This window comes from Halichoerus grypus, chromosome 14, assembly GCF_964656455.1.
Source record: "Halichoerus grypus chromosome 14, mHalGry1.hap1.1, whole genome shotgun sequence".
NCBI lineage: Eukaryota > Metazoa > Chordata > Mammalia > Carnivora > Phocidae > Halichoerus > Halichoerus grypus.
Window position 1 is genome coordinate 28,677,314 of NC_135725.1, and position 22,522 is coordinate 28,699,835.

The following is a 22,522-nucleotide window of genomic DNA, read 5'->3' on the forward strand; positions in this document are numbered from 1 at the left end:
AAATGTCCAGAATGGGTCAGATAAATGAGTAAAGCAATCAAAAGGGCTTGAGGCTACTGGGAGACAAAGCATCATCCAAAGAAGACAGCCAGAACTTAGTTCCTGCCAGCTGCTGGCAAAGGAAAAGTCAGATTTAGTTGTCCTACTGCCTTAATAAAAACCTAGAAAATATGGGTTTTTAAAGGTGAAACTGCTTGGTGTTTAAATGTTAGTGATTAGAAAACTCTTAAACATCATGCAAGCCACACAAAACTTAACTTCAAAGCAGATCTGTTCTCTGCTTTATTATCTCTACCATGTTTGTTTTATACGGATGTATGTAAAATACCATTACAAGGTAAAAAAGAACTTTGGTGACTTTTTTTAATGCTTCAATTATGCTATGACTTATGTCGATATATTCAACAACGTTCATTTTTTTTTCTTAAAATACAATTGGTTTGTAATGTTATATTAACTTCAGTTTCATACACACACCATGATTTGATCTTTGTATACACTACAGTAAGTCTAGTTACTATCCATCACCATATAATTGCTCTGTTTACCCATTTCATCCACCCCATAACCAACTGCCGTTCTGATAACCCCAATCTATTCTCCATATCTGGAGTTTTTGTTTTGTTTCTTGTTTCATTTTTTAGATTCCATATATAAATAAAGTCATAAACTTGTCTTTCTCTGACTTATTTCATTAGCATAATACCCTCAGATCCATCCATGTTGTTGCAAATGGCATGCTTTCATTCTTTTTTATGGCTGAGCGGTATTCCATTGTCTATATACCACATCTTCTTTTTCCATTCATCTACTGATGAATATTCTTGTTGTTTCCGTATCTTGGCTACTGTAAATAATAACTGCAATGAACACGGTATGCAATATGTTTCCTAATTAGTGTTTTCATCTTCAAATAAATACCAAGAAGTGGAACAGCTGGATCATATGGTAGTTCTATTTCTAATTTTATAAGGAAGCTCCATACTGTTTTGTTTAGTGGCTGCACCAATTTACATTCCCACCAGCTGTGCACAAGGGTTCCCTTTTCTCCACATTCTCTCAAACTTTTTTAAAAATAATAGCCACTCTAACAGGTGTGAAGTAATATACCACTGTGGTTTTAATTTGCATTTCCTTGATGGTGATGTAGAACATCTTTTCATGAGCTTGTTGGCCACTTATATATTTTCTTTGGAAATATGTCTGTTCAGATACACTGCCCATTTTTCAATGAAAATGTTCGGCTTCTTTGCTATTGACTTCCTTGAGTTCTGTATATATTTTGGATGTTAACCCCTTAACAGATGTATGATTTGCAAATATTTTCTCTCATTCAGTAGGTTGCCTTTTCATTTTGATGGTTTCTTTTGCTGTGCAGAAGCTTTTCAGTTTGATGTACTCCCATCTGTTCATTTTTGCTTTTGAAATCAAATCCAAAAATTAAATGTCAAGATCAATGTCAAGGAACTTACCATCTATGTTTCCTCCTTGGAGTTTTATGATTTCAGGTCTTACATTCAAGCCTTTAATCCATTTTGAGTTAATTTTTGTGTACGGTATACGATAGTGCTCTAGTTTCATTCTTTTGCATGTGGCTGTCCAGTTTTACCAACACCATTTTTGAAGAGACTTTCCCCATTGCAATGCTTGGCTCCTTTTCAGAAATTAATTGACCATAGGTGTGTAGGTTTAATCTGGGCTATTCTGTTCCATCAATGTGCCTGTTTTTATGTCAATAACAAATGTTTTGATTACCATAGCTTTGTAGTATAGTTTGAAATCAGAAAGCATGATACCTCCAGCTTTGTTCTTTCTCAAGATTGCTTTGGCTATTCAGGGTCTTTTGTGGTTCCACACAAATCTTTAAATTATTTGTTCTATTTCTGTGAAAAATACTGAAACGTTTTTGATAGGGACTGCACTGAATCTACAAATTGCTTTGGGTAGTATGGACATTTTAAACAATATTAATTCTTCTAATCCATGAGCATGGAATATCTTCTCCTTATTTGTATCTTCCTCAATTTCTTTCATCAAGGTCTTATAGTTTACAGTGTACAGATCTTTCACCTTCTTGGTTAAATTTATTCATAGGTAGGGACACCTTGGTGGCTCAATTAGTTAAGTGTCTGAGTCTTGATTTTAGCTCAGGTCATGATCTCAGGGTCCTGGGTTCGAGCCCCATGTCCAGTTCCACACTCAACAGGGAATCTGCTTAAGGATTCTCTCTCTCCCTCTCCCTCTGCCTTTCCCCCTGCTTGCATGCTCACCTCTCTCTAAAATAAATAAATAAATCTTTAAAAAAATTTATTCATATTTTATTCTTTTATTTACAATTATAAATGGGGTTTCTTCTCTTTCTGATACTTCATTACTCATGTATAGAAATGCAACAGACTTCTGCATATTGATTTTGTATCATGCAATTTTACTGAATTCATTTACTAGTTCTAACAGTTATTTAAATGAGTCTTGTTGTTTTTTTTAAATCCATTTAGCCACTCTAGGCCTTTTGATTGGAGAATTTAATCCATCTACTTTTAAGGTAATTTTTGGTAAGTATGCACTTATTGCCATTTGTTAATTGTTTTCTGGCTGTTTTTTGTAGTTTCTCTCTTTTCCTTTCTTATTCTCTTCCCTTGTGGTTTGATCACTTTCCGTAGTGTTATATTTACATTCATTTCTCGTTATCTTTTGTACATGTATTAACAGGTTTTTGCTTTCTGGATACCCTGAAGTTCACATATAACAGCCTGTATATATAACAGTCTATTTTATGTTGGTAGCAACTTAAGTTTGAAGGCATGCTAAAAACTCTCATTTTCACTATCCCCCCCCAAACATTTTATGTTTTGATATCTTCTTTTACAACTCTTTATTTTGTGTATCCAACATTTATTCATGATAAGAACTCTCAACAATATAGGAAGGAAAGTTCCTCAACCTGATAAAGATCATTAAGGAAAAACTTATATCTAACATCATACCTACTGGTAAAATATTAGATGCTTTTCCCTTAAGATCAGAAACAAATCAAGAATGTCCACTCTCCCCACTTCCATTCAGCAATGTACTGGAAGTTTTAGGCCAAAAAAAAAAAGGGCACCCAAATGCAAAGGGAAAAATAAAATTGTCTATATTGACAGATGACATGAGTGTATGTAGAAAATTCTAAGGAATTCACAAAAAACCTGCCTGAAGTAATAAACAAGGTTGCATGATACTAGGTCAATATACAAAAAAAACAAGTGTATTTGTATTTTCATATACTGGCAATGAGCAATCCAAAATTGAAATATGAAAAACAATTCTATTTGCAATAGCATCAAAAAGGAAACACTAAGAAATAAAACTAACAAAAGAAGGGCAAGACTTGTACAATGATAATTACAAAAAAATGCTCAAAGAAATTAAAGATCTAAACAAATGAAAAGACATTCCATATTCATGTTATTACATTTCTCCCCCAAAAGGGATCTACAGAGTCAATGCAATTTCTATCAAAATCAGCAGGCTTTTTGGGGAAAAAAAATGACAAGATGATACCAAAACTTAACATGGAAATGTAAGGAACCCAGAATAGCCAAAATAATGTGAAAAAGAACAAAAACAATGGAAGACTTTTACTACCCAATTTCAAAATTTACTACAAAGCTACCATAATTAAGACAGTGTGGTGCTGGTATAAAAACAGGCATGCAGATCACTGAAACAGAAATGAGAGTCTAGGAATAATTAATGGTCAACTGATTTTTTTTAAGATTTTATTTATTTACTTGAGAGAAACTGAGAGCTTGCGTGCGTATGTGGGGTGAGGGGTAGAGGGAGAAGGAGAGAGTCTCAAACAGACTCTGTGCTGAGCATGGAGACTGACAAAGGTCTTGATTTCATGACCCTGAGATCCTGACCTGAGCTGAAACCAAGAGCTAGACACAACCAACTGAGCCATCCAGGTACCCATACAGCAAATTGATTTTTGATAACAGTGGGGGAAGGTTTTTTTCAACAAATAGTGCTAGCACAACTGGATATACATGTACAAAAAAGATGAATTTGGATCCCTATCTCATACCATACACAAAAGTTTATGGAAATTAATCATAAACCTAAGATATGATCCAAAAAAAGAAAAAAAATTGATAAAATGGACTTCCTCAAAATTAAAACTTTTGTACTTCAAAAGATACCATGAAGAGAATGAAAAGACAAGTAACAGAATGAGAGAAATTATTTGCAAAACATGTGTCTGATAATGGGCTTCTACTGAGATATACAAAGAATGCTTACAACCCAATAATAAGACAATCAACTGTGAAAATGTGTTAAGGAAACCTAAGTTAAAATTGGAATGAGGAAGCCATGAAAGGAGGGCTCTCACATAGACCCATTTATTGCAGCTGAACTCTCACAGTCTTCCAACGAACTTTATTCAAAACTACCCCTCCAAATTCCTCCTTTCCTCTATAAAAGGATCCTCCCCTCCATTGTTCTCAGGATTTGCCTATGGTTCACCATAGTTTCCTTCTCTTGAACTGCAATTCCTCTGCTATTTCCAAATAAACTTGATTTTGCTGGCTCATCACTTACATTTTTTTTAAAAAAAAGGTTGACATTTCATGGTGTCAGAAGTGGGATCCGAAGGCAATGAACCCTAGAGGAACTAATGACCCCTAGAGCCATACGTGGCACCCACTTGTACCCCTCATACTCTCTGCTTGAGTTGTCTTCTTCCTTTCAGTTTGATAAGTCTTCTCTCAGATTCAAGCTCCCTCCTTTTGGTTGAGCTCTCAAATTTTATTGGTGATCTGTTTTCTTGAAGGTATAGTCCTTTTAGTGATACTCATTTATATTCTGAACCTCTGGTTTTGAAGTATGAGAAGATCCCAATCCTCTAAATTCTCTCAAGAGGGTCCTCCTTCTGGGATCCCAGTTTTATGTTCAAAAACTACAGTCCCTCCTCTTGTGCATCCTTAACTAAGTAGGACAACTTACAGATAACTTACAACTCAAATGCCCAAAGATAACTTACAACTCCAATGGCCATTATGGGGAACCTTCAATCGCCCAAACTCATATTTTTCAGAACCAAATTAGAAGACCATAGCTCTGAAATTAAACAGACTAAATGGGATCCCTATCTTAATTGGTACCTGGAGGCTTCCAAATGTTCCAAGATTTTAAAATCATCTCTTTACAAAATATCATTTCCAAATTAACTGAGGTGAACAATTGAAAGAAGACCCAAAAAAGCTTCTAAGGCCTCTTTTTCCCCTCCCTTGTGCTCTTTGTCTCTGCTGCCAGCTTCTTTTCCTCCTGCACCACCCCCATCTTCTTTATACCCTCCACTTTCTCATTCTGATCCCCTCACTAAACTTTTCTTTTTCTCAAAATCTCTCCTCACTTCCTGCTCCCCTGAACCTATTAAAACCTGCCCCTTTAAAATCAGACCCTCTGTCAATCCAAATGCTAAACCCTTAATTTCTTATGTTACCTGGACTAAAGTTGAATTACAAGCCATAGTCAAAGATTTTCCCAAAGTAACTGAGGATCCCCATAGACTTGCTAAGGAATTTAGTATAGTCATTCAAACTTATCAGCCCGGTTTCTCTGGTTTATACCATATGCTTATTAGGGAAGGCCAGGCCCAACACTGGATGAAAACTACCAAATGGAACGATCCCAAGAAGCCTAGAATTACAACATGGGTAAAAAGAAACCCTTGCTGCCATATATATGATCAGGCTTGGGGAATTGCCAACTGACTCCTTTTGGTAATTCTCAGGGCTTTCCCAAAGCCAGCTGATTGGAATATGATTCAGGCTTGTACCCAGAAGCCCAATGAGCCCATGCATGATTATTAGAGCCAGCTCCAAATTATCTTTAAAGAAAATTCTGGTCTTGCTTTGGATATTGAGTCCACCTGGATAGCAGTTAACTCTATGTTCATTAACAGGCTGAACTGGGATTTTTTTATTCTAGTTAAAAGGACCAGGATGCAATGAAAAAGTATCTCCACTGCAGATTGAGCTGATTTAGCAAACAAGGTCACCTACATCTTAGATGATTCAAATAAAAGAAAGACCCATAAACCCCTTCATTTGAACTCCAACAAATGAAGGATCCTAAATAAAACCAAAACCCTCCTGGTCTCTGCCATTATTGCAAAAAGCCAAAATATTGGAAGAAAGACTGCTACAAGTCTAAGTGCTCCAGGCACCTTCAGCCTTCTATCCAGCCAATGTTCTAATCCCCAGTGATGGAACTCCAAACTCCAGGGACTATTCCAGTCCTTTCTCTTAATTCACCTGGAGAAACCACTCTCCAGACGGGGAATGAATCTCTCTGTACCTACTGATACTAAAGCTACACTCCTCAGTGCTCAACTCCATTGCCATTAAACAGCCGCTGCCTCAGAGTACTAAAACAGTTCAAATAGCGGGAGTCTCTAATAAATCTCAACAGGTTCGTATCTCTAAACCTATACCTTTTTGCTTAGGCCTTTGGAGATACCCAACTTTTTCTCCTTAGTTTCTCTGACCTTATTTATTTATTGGGCCAAGATTTCTTAGAAAAATATCATGCTGGGATTTTTCTTCCAAAAGGTGGAAATAATTCTAGAATTTGACAGCAGGAACCAAAATAGCTAACTAGATAAGTCAAATGACCCTTCAATATCTCTTATTTGCTCCATCTCTGATATCAATATATCTATTCCAAGGACACTAATCATTTGTCTCTAATGGATCAGCTACCATCCTCTCCATGGCAAAATCCCCAACTGATATTTACAGAATCCACAGTGCACCTCCTGTTAAAGATCCAAACAGATTCTTCAAAATTTCTCCCCAGAATTAACCAATACCCTAATAAATAGAGGCCCTTCAAGGCATTAAGCCAATAACAGAAGGCTATAAGACTCAGGGCCTCATTATCCCCTGCACCAGGCACTGCAACACCATTTTACCTGTGAAGAAACCAAATGGCCATGGATGGAGGCTCATCAGGACCTCCGAGCCATAAACAATATTGTCATCGCTTTGCCACTCTGTTGTCCCCAATCCCACCTTATTTGCTTCCATCCCTACTGAGAGCAAATTTTCTTATGATTGATTTATGTAGTGTTTTCTTCAGTATCCCAGTAAATAAAACTAGTAAATATCTTTTTGCCTTTACTTGGGAAGAACAGCAATATACCTGGACAGTAATGCCCCAGAGTTTCATGGAAAGCCCTTTTTTCTTACAAGCTTTAAAGACTGACCCAGATGATATCAAGTTCCCTGGAGACTCCACTTAAATATGTGGATGACTTACTTCTCTGCTCCTCTTCCCAAGCCTCCTCACAAGAAGATAGCATCCATCTGCTAGAACTCCAAGCCAAAAAGGGATAGAAAGTCTCTTTAAAAAAATTAAAATTTGTTCAAACTTAAATTTGATACTTAGGACATTTAACCTTAGAACAAGGACTGCATCTAAGATCACACAGGCTTCATGGCACCCTGAACTTCTCAGAGCCCCAAACCAAACATCAGCTGTGAGGTTTTCTCAGGTTGGCAGGCTACTGTTGCAACTGGATCCCCAACTTTTCCCTTATGGCCCAACCCTTATAAACCTTGTTTAAAAACATCTAAACCTAGGAAGATTGAGATGACATGATTTTTCAAATCTTAAAAGATTTGGTTTAATAACCATCCCCTGGCCCTTGGACACCCCAATTATCAACTCCCTTTCTTTGTTGTATATGAAAAAGGGAATGCCCTTGGGATACTCACCCAAAAACAAAAGGATCACCACCAACCCACAGGATATTATAGAAAACAACTAAATCCTGTAGCCCCGGGATATCCCCGTTCCTCATAGCTATACCTGCTACTGCCCTTCTTGTAAAGGCCACTGAGGGAATAATCATGGGATCCCCTTTAACCATCTTTGTGCCACATGTTGTCAAAGCTCTTCTTAACTCTCATCATACTCAACATCTTTCATTAAGCCATTTCACTTCCTATGAAATCATCATGTTAACTGCCCCTTAGATCACTCTTGTTCACTGTAGTTACCTTAATCCTGCTAATCTTCTCCCCTCCTCTACTGATGAAAGCCCCAACAACTGCTAAATACTAACAAATCACCTTCCGACCCACATGATGATTTACAGAAAACTTCAGATAACATTGACTTTTCATGGTTCACCGGTGGATCTTATTTGAAAGATGAAAATGGTAAATATTGTGCTGAGTATGCAATATCAACTTTTGAAATAATTGAAGCAGCACCTTTGCCTTTGGCTATTTCAGCCCATCAAGGCAAATTATATGCACTCTTTAGGCCTGTATCCTAGACAAGGACAAAATTGCAACATTTGCACTGAGGGTAGACATGTCTTTGGAGTGGCTCACGATTTTGGAATGTCATATAAACAACGTGGCTTTTTTACTTCCAGCACAGATAAAATTAAAAACGGGCCTTACCTTCAGTAATTATTGGATGCCATATTCTTACCTGCTGCTTTGGCTATTATTAAGGTCCAGGGGGCATTCTAAGCTTGACTCTCTGAAAGGTAAAGGAAATCACCTCACTCACATTTCCCAAAAAATGCTACCCTCAAAGGGTCCAAAAGTCAAACCTCTGTTATGGTCCAAAGGAACTCACCTCCAGAGGGCAGCCTGGAGAAATTGACGAGACACACCAACCATCAGCACCAGAAAAGGAAAAACAATATTGGCAATCAAATGGTGGCTGGTATGATAAAAAGAGAAACTTGTGTTTTGGGCCAAACAAAAACTCAGCCCCACCAGAAATTCTGTAATTCTATTTTTTTATTCCCTTTTTAAATTAACATACAATAGGGGCGCCTGAGTGGCTCAGTTGGTTAAGTGACTGCCTTTGACTCAGGTCATGATCCTGGAGGCCCCAGATCAAGCCCCACATCGGCTCCCTGCTCCGCAGGGAGTCTGCTTCTCCCTCTGACCCTCCCCCCCTCATGTGCTCTCTCTCTCTCTCTCATTCTCTCTCTCTCAAATAAATAAAATCTTAAAAATAAATAATTCATTAACATACAATAAACATACAATGTTATATTAGTTTCAGGTGTATAATACAATGATTCAACACTACTATACATTGTTCAATATTCATCAAGATAAGTGTACCTCTTAATTCCCTTAATTTCACTCATCCCTTCATTCACCTCCCCTCTGGTAACCACCAGTTTGTTCTCTCTATTTCTCTTGTTTTTTTGTCTTTTTTCTTTGTTCATTTGTTTTTGTTTTGTTTCTTAAATTCCATGTAAGAGTAAAATCATATGGTATGTCTTTTCCTGCCTGACTTGTTTCACTCAACATTACACCCTCTAGGTACATCCATGTTGCTGCAAATGGAAAGATCTCTTCTTTATGGCTGATTAATATTCCTGTGTGTGTGTGTGTGTGTGTGTGTACACCTTCATCCATTCATCTATCAATGGACACGGGTTGTTTCCATATCTTGGCTATTGTAAATAATGCTGCAATAAACATAGGGTGCATATATCTTTTCAAAATACATATGTTTTCATTTTCTTTGGGTAAATAGCAGTAGTGGGATTACTGAATCATTCGATGATTCTATTTTTAATATTTTGAGGAAACTCCATACTGTTTTTCACAATGGTTACACGAATCTGCATACCCACCAACAGTGCACAAGGGTTCCTTTTCCTCCACATCCTCATGAACAATTGTTATTTCCTGTCTTTTTAATTTTATCCATTCTGACAGGTGTGAGGTGATATCCCACGGTGGGTTTGATTTGCATTTCTTTGACGGCTAGTGATGTTGAGCATCTTTTCATATGTCTGTTGGCCATCTGTATGTCTTCTTTGGAGGAATGTCTATTCAGGTCCTCTGCCCATTTTTCATTGGATTTTTTTTGGAGTTGAATTGTATAAGCTCTGTATATAGTTCAGATATTAACCCTTTATTGCATATGCCATTTGCAAATACCTTCTCCCATTTAGTAGGTTGCCTTTTTGTTTTGTTGATGGTTTCCTTCACTGTGCAAAAGCCTTTTATTTTGATGTAATCCCAATAGTTTATTTTTGCTTTTGTTTCCCTTGCCTCAGGAGACATATCTAGAAAAATATTTCTATGGCTAATGTCAAAGAAATTACTGCCTGTTTTCTTCTAGGAATTTTATGGTTTCAGGTCTCACATTTAGGTCTTTAATCCATTTTGAGTTTATTTTTAAAGTTTCCATTATTGACCACTGTACATGCACTCAACCAGTGGTCTATGGATAAAATGATAAGGTTTCTGAATCAATACTGTTATGGAAAGGTGAGAAACCAAGCAACACTCGGAGAAGTAGGAGAACCTGGGTTTATTTTACGTTGGTGGACCCAGACGAGCTCGCACTCAAAATTCTGGGCCCCAGGTAGCGGGGTTACAGAGCTTTTATAGGGCAGTGCAGGGAGTCAGGTTCCAAGGGCTGTGCTGACTGCCGGTAGGAGGGTTTAAATTGGCAGGGAGGGGGGTGCTTTTTAGGCGGGAACAGTAGTTAGGGCAGTGCAGGAAGCTTGTGGCGGGAAGCCTGTCTACAGAAGCAGAAATGGCTGGTTATCTCTTGCTCAAGCGGGGCTTCTGGTTATCTCTTAGTATTGCTAGTAACTTTCCACCTTCTGGGGCCTGCCGGCCTGGGCCTGCTCTGGATAATTTTCCGCTTCAATACTAGTGGGGAAATACTAACAAAGCCACAAAAAAGGCCTACTGTGATTGCCCCAACTGCCCAAAATACAATCCAGGAAAACCTATCCTCACTGCTCCTGGGCACTTTAAATTGCCTAACGAACCATTCGAGGTTTGGAAAATGGACTTTATTCAGCTACCCCCATCTCATGGGTACAAATATGTCTTGGCAATGATTCATGTCCTCCCACTGGGTCAAAACCTTTCCATGTAGACAAACTACTTTGCTCTTCAGTAGCTAAAATTCTACTGGGGGGAAAAAAAATCATCCCTACCCGAGGAACCCCTCTTAAGCCCTACAGTGACCAAAAAACTCACTTTATTGGTCAAATATTATGGTGAATCTGTGATGTCTGGCCAGTTCTGTAGCATTTTCACTGTTACTTATCATCCTTCACATCTTTCACTTACTATCCTCGGTCTTCAGGACTAAGTGAACAAACCAGCAGCACTAAAAAAACTCAACTGGCAAAATTTGTGGAAAACTTCCAAATACCCTGGCCAAAAGAACTGCCTTAGTCCTTCCTAATCTCAGATCCACCCCCTTTGGAACCCACAAGTTCTCACCTTTGAGATAATTATTGAGTGCCCTATGCATCTAGCTTCGACATTTTTTGACCCACACCTAATAAAAGGAGATATATTTCAGTATCACAAAGGTCTAATTACATCCCTTGAAAACAATAATGTGCTAACAGAGCAATCTTTTCACAACCTGTTCCCAGGAGATGAAGACCCCCAAACACCACACCCTGTAACCTGGGGATTTCATTTATTAGAAAGGACATCTCCAAAAAGACTCTCTTCAACCACACTAGAAAGGTAATTACGACCAATTCTTGTGCCAGCAAACTCCATGGAGTTGACTCCTGGATCCATGTGTCTCATCTAAAGAAAGCCTCAAACCCTGACTAAACCTGCACACCAAATGGTGACCTAAAATTAAGGATTTCCAGGAACTGAAGCAAACAACAGCCGAAGCAGAGTTTTCCCAACATGATGAGGGTAGACCTGTACATTCTCCCCTTTCTGCTTCTGCAGAAGGGCCCACAGCAACCACCTGGCCACCCACCTCAAAATACCCATAAGCCCTAACTGACCAAAGGGCTACTTACAATCAGGCACAGTTACCAAAAAAGGGAATATTCCATGTCCCCATACCTCCTCTCCTCCCACCTTTAAAAACAGCCCCCACCCACTACCTCGTGGCAGACAGTCTCTCCTTTGCTGTCTTGCCTGCTGCTCCCTCGCGGTGTATTAAATAAACTTCTAACGCCTCTGTTCTCCCTCAGGTGAATCCTTTCATTGTCCAAACTGCTGGCTTCCACCCCATCAGGTCACCCCACATCTTAGGCCCCCATACGATTGGGAGAGACACCATATATTTCCTGATTCCTGGCAAAAGGGGAAAACATTTCCCACTGTTGGATGTCATCAGAAACCTGGATCTGTCCATGACAGCTGTGAACCTTTAGTCTTCCCTGTAGCCAACTTTTCTTCATCTCCAATGCAACCACTAACTAGACCCTCACCCTTCAGGGTCTTTCTTTCTTTCTTTTTTTTTTTTCAAACAACCTTTTTTAAAATTCAAATTTTAAAATCCAATTAATTAACATATACCGTATTACTGGTTTGTAGGTAGAGGTCAGTGATTCATCAGTCTTATATAATACCCAGTGCTCATTACATCACCCAGCTACCCAATCCCCCCATAAGAGACTCTTAATCATAAGAAACAAACTGAGGGTTGCTGGAGGGGGAGGGAGGAGAGGGTATTTCTTTCTGAGTCAAACTTCTACAACCAGGTTTTCCCCATACCTTGCTTTGACCTGTCCCCTGTTATAACTCTCAATGCAACTAATTACACCCATTGCACTTATACAGTTCCCCATTCTCACTACTACTTCACGTTTGCTTGCTGTAGCAAAATAACCCCCTTCTATACAGCCTTCAAGAACCAAGTCCACAGAACAAGACCGTTTCTCCCTAATTATTCCCTAAATACCAGTGACCCTAGGCTCAAAAGGGCCAACTGAATAATCTCAATTAACACCATTATTAATAATCAAACCATAGTAGGAGTCTTATGTGCACTACGTGGTTTCATCTTTGTCTGTGGTGAATCACTGGGCCTATGAATGTTTAGCCCACGGGGTTGGGGGGGGAGCCAATGCATACCAGGATTTCTAACTGTCCCCAGGGACATCCACAATAAATCTGAAGCCTCGCATAGGTTTTCCCCATTAAAACTTCACTGCCACATTAAAAGGTAACTCCCAGGAGGCATATGTGACTTTGGATTTGCCTCCATCAGTAGGGTACTTTACCCCTTTTGTGGACTTCCTTGACAATGAACGAATGATTAGACATCTTCCTCTGGAACTGGGAAAACTTGCCAAACCCAGTCCTAAGGCAATAGCAGCCCAACAACAAACACTTGGTCACTGGCTAAAGTATAGGCAGGCATACCTTATTTGTGCTTCACTTTATAGCGCTTCACAGATACTGCATTTTTTTTTTTCCCACAAACTGAAGGTTTGTGGCAACCCGGTGTCAAACAAGTCTATTAGTGCCATTTTTCCAAAAGCATTTGCTCACTTTGTATCTGTGTCACATTTTAGTAATTCTCACACTATTTTAAACTTATTATTATATTTGTTACAGTGATCTGTGATCAGTGATTATAACTTGCTGAAAGCTCAGATTGGTTAGCATTTCTTAGTAATATTATTTAATTAAGATATGTATTTTTTTAGACATAATGCTATCATACACTTAATAGACTACAGTATAGTGTAAACATAACTTTTATATGCACTGGGAAACCAAAACATCCATCTGACTTGCCTTATTGCAATATTTACTTTACTGTAATATTCGCTTTATTACAGTGTTCTGGAACTGAACCCACAATATCTTTGAGTTTGCATATAGCCTTTGATTACCTACTTGCTGAACCAGGAAGCATTTATGCAATAGCAAACACCACCTGTTGCACTTCGATAAATCCTCCAAAGTAGAAACCCAATCACATAAAATTACGGAACAAGTACATTAGCTACAATAAATTCCATCTGAAGATCTAGGGTCCTTCGCTCTCTTTAGCCAGTCACTTTCGGGTTTGGGCTCCTGGTTCAGGACTATTACATAAACTGGTGTCATTATTCTGCTCTTCATATCATTCTGTATAATCGTTTTTAAGCTTTGTACCTGTTGCCTGTCAAAACCTTGTAGAAAGGACATATCCAACAGGATGATGCGGCAGCCTCAACACATCAAGATATTTCCAATGCTTATAACCTTGATAAGATACAGACTTTGAATGAATACCTGAGAGTTCTCTCTCCCACTGTTTCTTGTTACTCAAATGTGGCTTCAGTGGTTTCCAATCTGTGCACCTCCCTCTGATGTGGGACATGACATACAGGAAAGATCCTTCCTGGCACCAAAGGACAAAAACAATTCTAACAAGGAACAGATGGCTCAACTTTTGGTCAGTGATCCTAAGAAAGGTTTGAAAAGGTGTTAAGGAAACCTAACTCAAAATTGGAATTTTGGAAACCATGAAGAGATGATTCACACACATAGCACTTGTCCCAGCTTGCACTGTCCAGCAGTAAGAAGGAAGGTTTGCTCTCCGCCCAGGAACAACAAGCTGCCCTCACCTACAGCCAACGAGAAGCTGCCACCACTTCAAATTCTCATTTTCTTCCAATGAACTTTTGTTCAAAACAGACCCTCCCAAACTTCCTCCTTTCCTCTATAAAAGGACACACCTACTCTGCTCTCAGGACTTGCCTATGGTTCACCATAGTTTGCTTGTCTTGAATTGCAGTTCCTCTGCTGTTCCCAAATAAACCTGATTTTGCTGCCTGAATCACCTACCTTTTACTTTTAAAAGGTTGACATAACCCAATTGAAAATGGACAAAAGGTTTCAATAGATATTTCAAAAGTGACATAGAAATTGCTAATATGCACGTGAAAATATATTCAACATCATTGACCAATAGGGAAATACAAATTAAAACCATAATGAGATACTACTTTCACACCCACTAGGATGGCTACTTTAAAAAGACACAATTAACAAATGAAGTTCTGGAAAAATTAAAACCCACATACATTGCTAGGAACTTGCACGTGCAAACTTGTTAGGGTGGTATAATATGGTACAGCCACACTGGAAAAGTCTGGCAGTTTCTTAAAAAGTTAAACATGAACTTATTATACAACCCAGCAATTCCATTTGTAAGTATCTATCCAAGAAAAATGAAAACATATGTCCAAAGACTTGCACATGAATGCCCACAGCAGCATTATTCATAATAGCCAAAAAAGAAGTAACGCAAGCGATGAACAGATAAACAAAATATGGCATATCCATACAATGGGATGCTATTCAGCAATAAACAGGAACTATTGATACATGCTACAAAATGGATAAATCTCAAAAATATCATGCTAAGTGAAAGAAGCCAGAGATAAGACAGTACTTATTTTATGAATCCATTTATATGAAATGCCCAAAGGCTAACCTATAGAGACAGAAAGCAAATCAGTAGTTGCCTGATTGCCTAGCTGAAAGCCACAGCTAGGATCAACTAGGAACTTGCATGTGCAAACTTGTTAGGGTGGTATAAATGTTCTAAAAATGAATTGTAGTAATCACTGCACAATTCCAAAAACCTAAATTTACTAAAAATCACTTAATTCTTTAGAAAACAGAGTATACAATGTCAAAAAGGTGATTTCCACATGAACTCTGCCTCCCTGTAACTAGAGAAGGGTACCAGGAAGATTATAGATGTTCCTATTTCAGAGATCTCAACAGGGAAATGATTTCTACATACCCAGCAGAACTAATGAAGAGCCTAAGAGAACGAACCAGTTAACATTGCAAGGTCTCTTCCAAAAAAAAAAAAAAAGGTATTTAGTAGAAAATGAAATGCTCAAGATTTGTAGTGTTCTCTAACTTTTCTGATAAATTTTTAAGTTTTTTCCTTCTCTATTTCTACTACATTTTTATTAAAACACTGTAAACTCAATGTACTTCTCCCATAGGTGTTCCTTCATATTAAAGTCAGGATCCATAAACAAGAACAGAGAATATACATACCCCAACCTAAAATTTTATAAATCCATTTGGTACTGATTTCCAGCCTGATTTGAGGCTCCACCACTACCAACTTGGAACTGCCACACCATGTGTGATTTTTCTGGCGCTCTCTGTGGCCTAGGTAATCAATCCAACTTTCTACTGGCCAGGCTGGCCTCCTTGTAGCTGGTTTTCATAAACACAAAATTTGTATAATTGTTACTGGAACTACTTGCTGAAATATGGAACTGGTTTAAAATACCATTTATTTTTAAATGTACATGCACAGTTTCACATACATGCAGCAACATATCTTCCACACCCAGCCAATCAATCAAGTTAATGCCTTTTTTTTAGAGAACAAAAAATTCCAATATAGTTTGCCTTCCTTTTCTGGAACCTCAGTAAATGTTTTTCAAGAAATCAAGAGGAATATGACTGAATAACGAAAAAGATTAATTAAAATGTAATATATACTAAAGTATAATTAGTCCAATTCTAAATAAGCAGGACCTAACTTTAACCCTGGGGAAAGAGGCCTCTAATAGAACTAGGAAAAGCAAATTCTGTTTTGATGCAGTCTTTCTTGTATATGCATATGAATGCTTCTTTCCCTGTGAATCTGGCACAGTCCATTATATTGAAACATCAGTTTGATTTAAGTTTAATGGATAAAGTCACAATGAACGTGTTTTCTATCTAAACTTATGTAATAAATGATCCCAACACATGGTATGAATTCTATCATTTGTAACAACCTTTCCTCCCCTCTTTAAGGGAATAATGAGAAAAGGTTCTGAGCTGCACATCACTGAAGGTGAGTGACATTCATAAATGGCTGAAGTTGGGTGGCCCAAAAGTGCCCTGCTCACGTGATAAATGGTAAGTCAATCACATCACAGTTAAGATGCACTAAATGGACAGGTTATAATGAAACCGGGAGCCAAGGAGCTTTCCAACAGTTTCAGATTAGGATAAAAGCACTGGCACATACAGGTCTTTGCCGGAAAATTCCTCGGCCTCTTTCCTTAAAATTCTAGTCCCAAATTCCTCATGTTTCAGTAAGTCCTAATCTTTTCCTCTTCCAAACTTCTAACCCGTACAACATAACCACAGAAGGTTCATGGTTGTAAAAGCGCCCACGTAAATACAAAAAAGCAATCCAAGAAACATCTCCCAAAAAAATCTCTCAGGGATTTGAACGCGATTTGGCCTAGCGGTCAAAGAAAGAGAATTGCGGGGAGACGGTCGCCGATCAGAACCTCCCTCCCCTTGTGCGATGAAAGGCCTTGAGGGCGGGAGGGGTAACAGCCGCGCCCCAGGCTTCTCTAATTGGGCCTCGCCCCCTCCCAGTGCCCTGGAGGCAGGGGGACGGAGAGCAAGCGGCCAGCTGTAAGGGTGATGGGTTAGAAGAGGAGAGCTTTTCACAGCTCCCACGGATCCGGAGTGAAGAAATTCACCTTTGCACCTCTCCTTTTAAGTAGACAGAGCTGCCAGGGTTCAACGAACAAAAAGAACCGAAACGCCCATTCCCAGGTCTCACCGCTCCGGGGGCTCCCTTCCGCGTGACCCCTGAGCCGGCTCCACCCCCGGGCCGGCCCCGCCCCCTGGCCCACCGACCCGCCCCTCCGCGGGCTGGCGCCACCTCAAGCCTCTACCCACCTCCCCTCCTCAGCCCTAACGCACGGCGGGCGCTCCGCTCACCCACCTAGATGCGCAAAGCGCGGCGAACGTTCTCGCGAGTCTTCCCTCCCTACTCTCCCCCTCCCCACCCCCATTCCTAGGCTGACGCGTCGGCCAGACCCCTAGGGAAGCAGCAGCCTTCGCTCTCGTTCTGCGGCCTCTCTTACCGGGTGGTCTGCGCCAGAGCTGCTTCAGCAGTTTGGGCAGTGGCAGAAAGGACGCCTCCGCCCGGGTTCTGTGGCTTGCAAATTTGGCTTTGCCCCGTACTGGTTTTTTGTTTTGTTTGACTTTTTTTGGAATTTTCCCGCGGTCGCTCGGCAGTGGAGCGACGCTCGCGCTCTCTAGCCCCGCAGTGCACTCTGGGGCCTGGCGAGCGGTGCCGCGCGCTTCCGCGGCATCGCGGGAAAATGCGAGGAATCTCGCGCTCGCGGGGGAGGGACGCGGGTCTAGCTCCGGCTCGCCGGAAGTCGGCTCGCGCCGGCCGGGCGAGCTCCGCGGACGGTGGGGAAGCTGGGGCTGCCTTACCTTTCCAGGGTCGGTGCTGGAGTCACGGGCGAGAACTAGACGGCGGGAAAGACCCGGGAGGGAGAAACCTGGGGTTTTTAATCAGGTTGTTGCCCAGTGTTGCAAGATTCAGTCCAAAATGCAGAGGACGTAAAATGGAAATCAGTTTTTTAAAAGAAAAATTGAAGCTTTGTCAAGGGGTAAAACCTCTAAACAAGGCCTAGCATATGGTTTGCTAGCTGTGGTCATACACAAAAAAAGGAATCTTTTTGGGGTTAATAATCCTTCCTATCCCCTCCCAATCAACTCTATACAGTGTGAATCGGTTTTAGATAAGTTCAATGAAACCGCTTAAATAAAAGCATTTTCTGTAAAGTTCCGTTATTTCAGCTTGTCTTGGTGAATTTTTTTTCTTTTTATTCTTTAATTTAGTGCACGGAGGTTTTTCATTAGATGTTTAAGTTGTGAAAAGAAAGAATCTGAGGAACCTAACAAGCTTTAGATATTTTTAAATCAGTGCCTCATAATCTTAAAACTACAACTTAATGGGTGCTTTAAAAAAAGCTTACTGCAACGCAGTGTGTGCATGTAATAAAAATATTCAAACACAGCCTTCTGTGATGAAGGAATACCCATTTTATATAAGAAGAAATTGAATACAGGGATTAGGTTACATCAAGCTTACACAGGTCCTAAGTGACAAACTTAGCATGTAGGTTAGTGGTAGCAACAATCTTTTTTTCATAAAGGGAGATACGAAAGGAACCCAATCCAGAATTTGAGACAAAATAGGCAGGATCTGCAGCTGTATTAAGGAATCAGGTGTTAAATCCATTCTTGAAAATATTCCCTGCCCACTAAAGAGGTCTATGCTATATTGATGGGTGCATAGTTCATTGTGGGTAAATCCAAAGCAGAGCCTGTGTAGGAAGATACCTGCTTGAGTGACACTCATTATGGCCTCATTGGCCATAAGGAGAAAGTCATTGTGTTTGTGGTGACAAATGTGAGCAAGTTAATATTTAAGACTTGCTTCTACCAGCAAAGGAAACAAGCTGTTTATTTCCTTAGAGAAAATATCTATTGTGGTACTCAGGTCCCTTTACATATTTGCTGAAAAATTATTTCTGATATTTGTAGCATTAATAATTGAGGTCTCGGGGCGCCTGAGTGGCTCAGTTGGTTAAGCATCTGCCTTCCACTCAGGTCATGATCCAGGAGTCCCGGGGATTGAGCCCTGCATAGGGCTCCCTTCTCAGTGGGAGGTCTGCTTCTCCCTCTCCCTCTGCTCCTCCCCCACTCGTGCTCACTCTCTGTTTCAAATAAATAAAATCTTTAAAATAATAATAATAATTGAGGTCTTGCCATATTGCAGTTGTATGTCTTTTTGATTTAGTGGTTCATAAAGTTTTGCTAAGCTAATTCAACTTTACTATAGATAAAAGGATGTCATGTTTAGGCCTAGTTTACACCTAAATTGGTAGCATGTATAGTGTAAATATATAAATGTAAATTAATGGAGATTTATAGATGCTCATTTTATTTGGCATCCATATGTATGGAACTATCCTAATACTTTAAGCAGTAATGAAATCAACATTTTGTAAAATGCCTGAAAAGTTTCCTGAGAAATACCAAGATAAAAATCCTAGTTTTGGGGTGCCTGGGTGGCTCAGTCAGTTAAGTGTCTGCCTTCAGCTCAGGTCATGATCTCTGGGTCCTGGGATGGAGCCCTGCATCCGGCTCCCTGCTCAGTGGGGAGTCTGCTTCTCCCTCTCCCTCTGCCCCCCTCTGCCCCGCTCATGCTCTCTCTCTCTCAGGTAAATCAAATCTTTAAAAAAAAAAATCCTAGTTTTAATCAGCTTGTAACCCTGAGTATATGTACCTCTAGAAACAGTTTTGGTATAGTACAGAGCCTAATCATACTTAAATAATGTAGCAAAAATGAAAAGCAGCATGTGTAGGTGAAAATTATTTCATTCTCAGAAATAATTAGAATTTATTCTAATGGAATCTATCCATTAGAATCATTATATTCTAGGGGGGAAAACATCACAGGTGAGTGCTATAAAGTACCTGATATCAAATCTTCTTTTAAAATTCAACAAACAGGGGGCGCCTGGGTGGCTCAGTTGGTTAAGCGACTGCCTTCAGCTCAGGTCATGATCCTGGAGTCCCGGGATCGAGTCCCACATCGGGCTCCCTGCTCAGCAGGAAGTCTGCTTCTCCCTCTGATGCTCCCCCCTCTCATGCTCTCTCTGTCTCTATCTCATTCTCTCTCTCAAATAAATAAATAAAATCTTTAAAAAAAAAAAAAAATTCAACAAACAGGGCGCCTGGGTGGCTCAGTTGGTTAGGCGACTGCCTTCGGCTCAGGTCATGATCCTGGAGTCCCGGGATCGAGTCCCACATCGGGCTCCCTGTCCAGCAGGGAGTCTGCTTCTCCCTCTGACCCTCCCCCCTTTCGTGCTCTCTCTCTCTCATCCTCTCTCTCTCAAATAAATAAATAAAATCTTTTTAAAAATCCTTAAAATGTTAAAAAAAAAATTCAACAAACAAATAAAATCAACTGTCTTGGCGTCTAACCGTTGTAGTAAGACTCATATTTCCAGAATTAGTCCAGACACCCACCTAGTTTTCAGCTTTCATAGCACTTCAACACTGTATTGTCCACAGCTCTGATACTCGCCTGTGCTATCTCAACTGTGAATATTTAATGAGTATTTAAGTTCAGGCACGGGGCTGATGCCTTGAACTGATTATTTTAATTATTACAGTGATCTTACGTGGTAGGTAATATTCCAACTTCACAGCTATTGAAACTGATGCACAGAACAGTCTTTACTAATAGGTGTAGTACCTTCAAATCCAGATAGATCGACTCTGGTGCTTTGCTTCTTCCCACTTGCTATGCTCTTGCTCATTCTCCAGGCTGGGTACCAGACCACTTCCTAAGTTCTTGATGGGGCAGAAGTCGGGGAGGGGGCGATGTGACCCTAGAGGCTTATATAAGGTAATCACCACATTGCTTTTCTCTTAAAACATTCTGTCTGAGGAAATGTACATGGAATTAGAGAAGAAAACAATAAGAATGTGCACAAAATACTCTCAGAAATGGTGCAAGTAATAGTGAAGGTCTTTGATCTGCCACCCCAATGGGGGAAAAGCACCAGAGATCAGGACACTGAGGGCAGCAGGAAGTGGAAATTAATGGAAAAAGGGAAGTGTATTATAACTGTTGCAGGTACCTCTCCTTCCCCTCACATGCTCACTGTCTAGGGGCTGCGGAAAGAATGCACCTTAAGAGGACATATTTGTACTAATTGCCTCACTCCTTGCCACAGCTATTTGAACTCGGAATGGTAACCTGACCCTCACTGAATCAGTGAAGCAACTGCTGGGGAATTTGGAATGGCAAAACCCAGATTGTACCACAGGAGCTAAGCCCCCATGCCAGCCAAACTTACTGGGGGAAGAAAAAAAATACAAGCAGTAAAGAAAGTTGGTTCAGAGAGAAAAGCAGAAAAGAAACTGAAAGGCCATATTATTCCATGAGAAATAGAGATAGCTTCTATTCCCAGCTTTTTTAAGCCCAATTTTAAGGCAAACTGACTATATTTATTTTTCTGTTTTTAGCTTTCTGTGAGATTCCCCTACATCTTCATAACAATTACCCCTTTATCTAATCTTTCAATGAGTTTCTCTCATTTTTTTATTTTAGAGAGAGAGCATGCGTTGCACACGAGAGTGGGGGAGGGGCAGAGAGAGAATCCCAAGCAGACTCCCCGCTGAGCATAGAGCCTGATGCCTGGCTCAATCTCACACCCCTGAGATCATGACCCAAGCCAAAATCAAGAGTTGAACACTTAACCAACTGAGCCCCAGAGTTTTTCTTTCTTGCTACAAAGTGTTAACCTTAAAAATAAAACTGTCAGTTATTTGACCAGCAAAAAATGGTTTTATTTGGGAATAGCAAGAGAATTGCAATTGGGGACATGCAAGCTTCTGCAAAACCATTGGCAACTTTGGAGAAGAAAGGAGAGGAATACTCTCTCCTTGAAGAAAAAGGCGGGGGTGGATTTTGAGGGACTGTTATAAACAAAAAGCCCAAATTGGGAGTTCCAAGTGTAGTTGCTTTTCATTGGTTGAGTTGGGATAGTCTCTCATTGGCTAGGCTGTTGCTGGGGCAGGAGAAAATGTGCCTCCTGCTGAGGTAAGAAACTATAGGCTTCTTCCTGTTGCGGGGCGAGGGTTCCTGCAAGAGGACAAATGGTAGGGTGAGAGCTCCCCCTTCTGGCCTCCTGTCTCCATTTTAAATGTAGTTTATTCAGTTTCACAAAAGCAAGCCCTGACTAAGGACCTGGCGGTGCCAGCTTTTGTGTCTCTAGGTGTTAGCACTTTGGCTGAGATACTTGATAAATTAATCAATGGATTACCTAGTGAGAACTTCTAAGCAGAAGGCATGAAGCATGTAGGCTGTGTTGAAGACACAGATCCGAGTATCTTGGAGCAGGGAGAAA

The 22,522-nt window shown here is 40.0% G+C and overlaps 1 protein-coding gene across 2 annotated transcripts in view; it reads right to left on the reverse strand.

Annotated features, from left to right (window-relative positions):
• FANCC (FA complementation group C) overlaps positions 1-17,839 on the reverse strand; it is a 280,937-nt gene extending 263,098 nt beyond the window's left edge. Inside the window, exons 1-2 of one of the 2 annotated variants that reach the window (XM_078061967.1) lie at positions 17,666-17,839; positions 8,497-8,547 (exon numbers count right to left, since the gene is read on the reverse strand). The gene's annotated coding sequence lies outside the window, so the exon portion shown is untranslated. The remainder of the gene's footprint in view (positions 1-8,496; positions 8,548-17,665) is intronic. The other variant, XM_036084780.2, reaches the window with a different exon arrangement.
• Between the last annotated feature and the right edge of the window lie 4,683 nt (positions 17,840-22,522).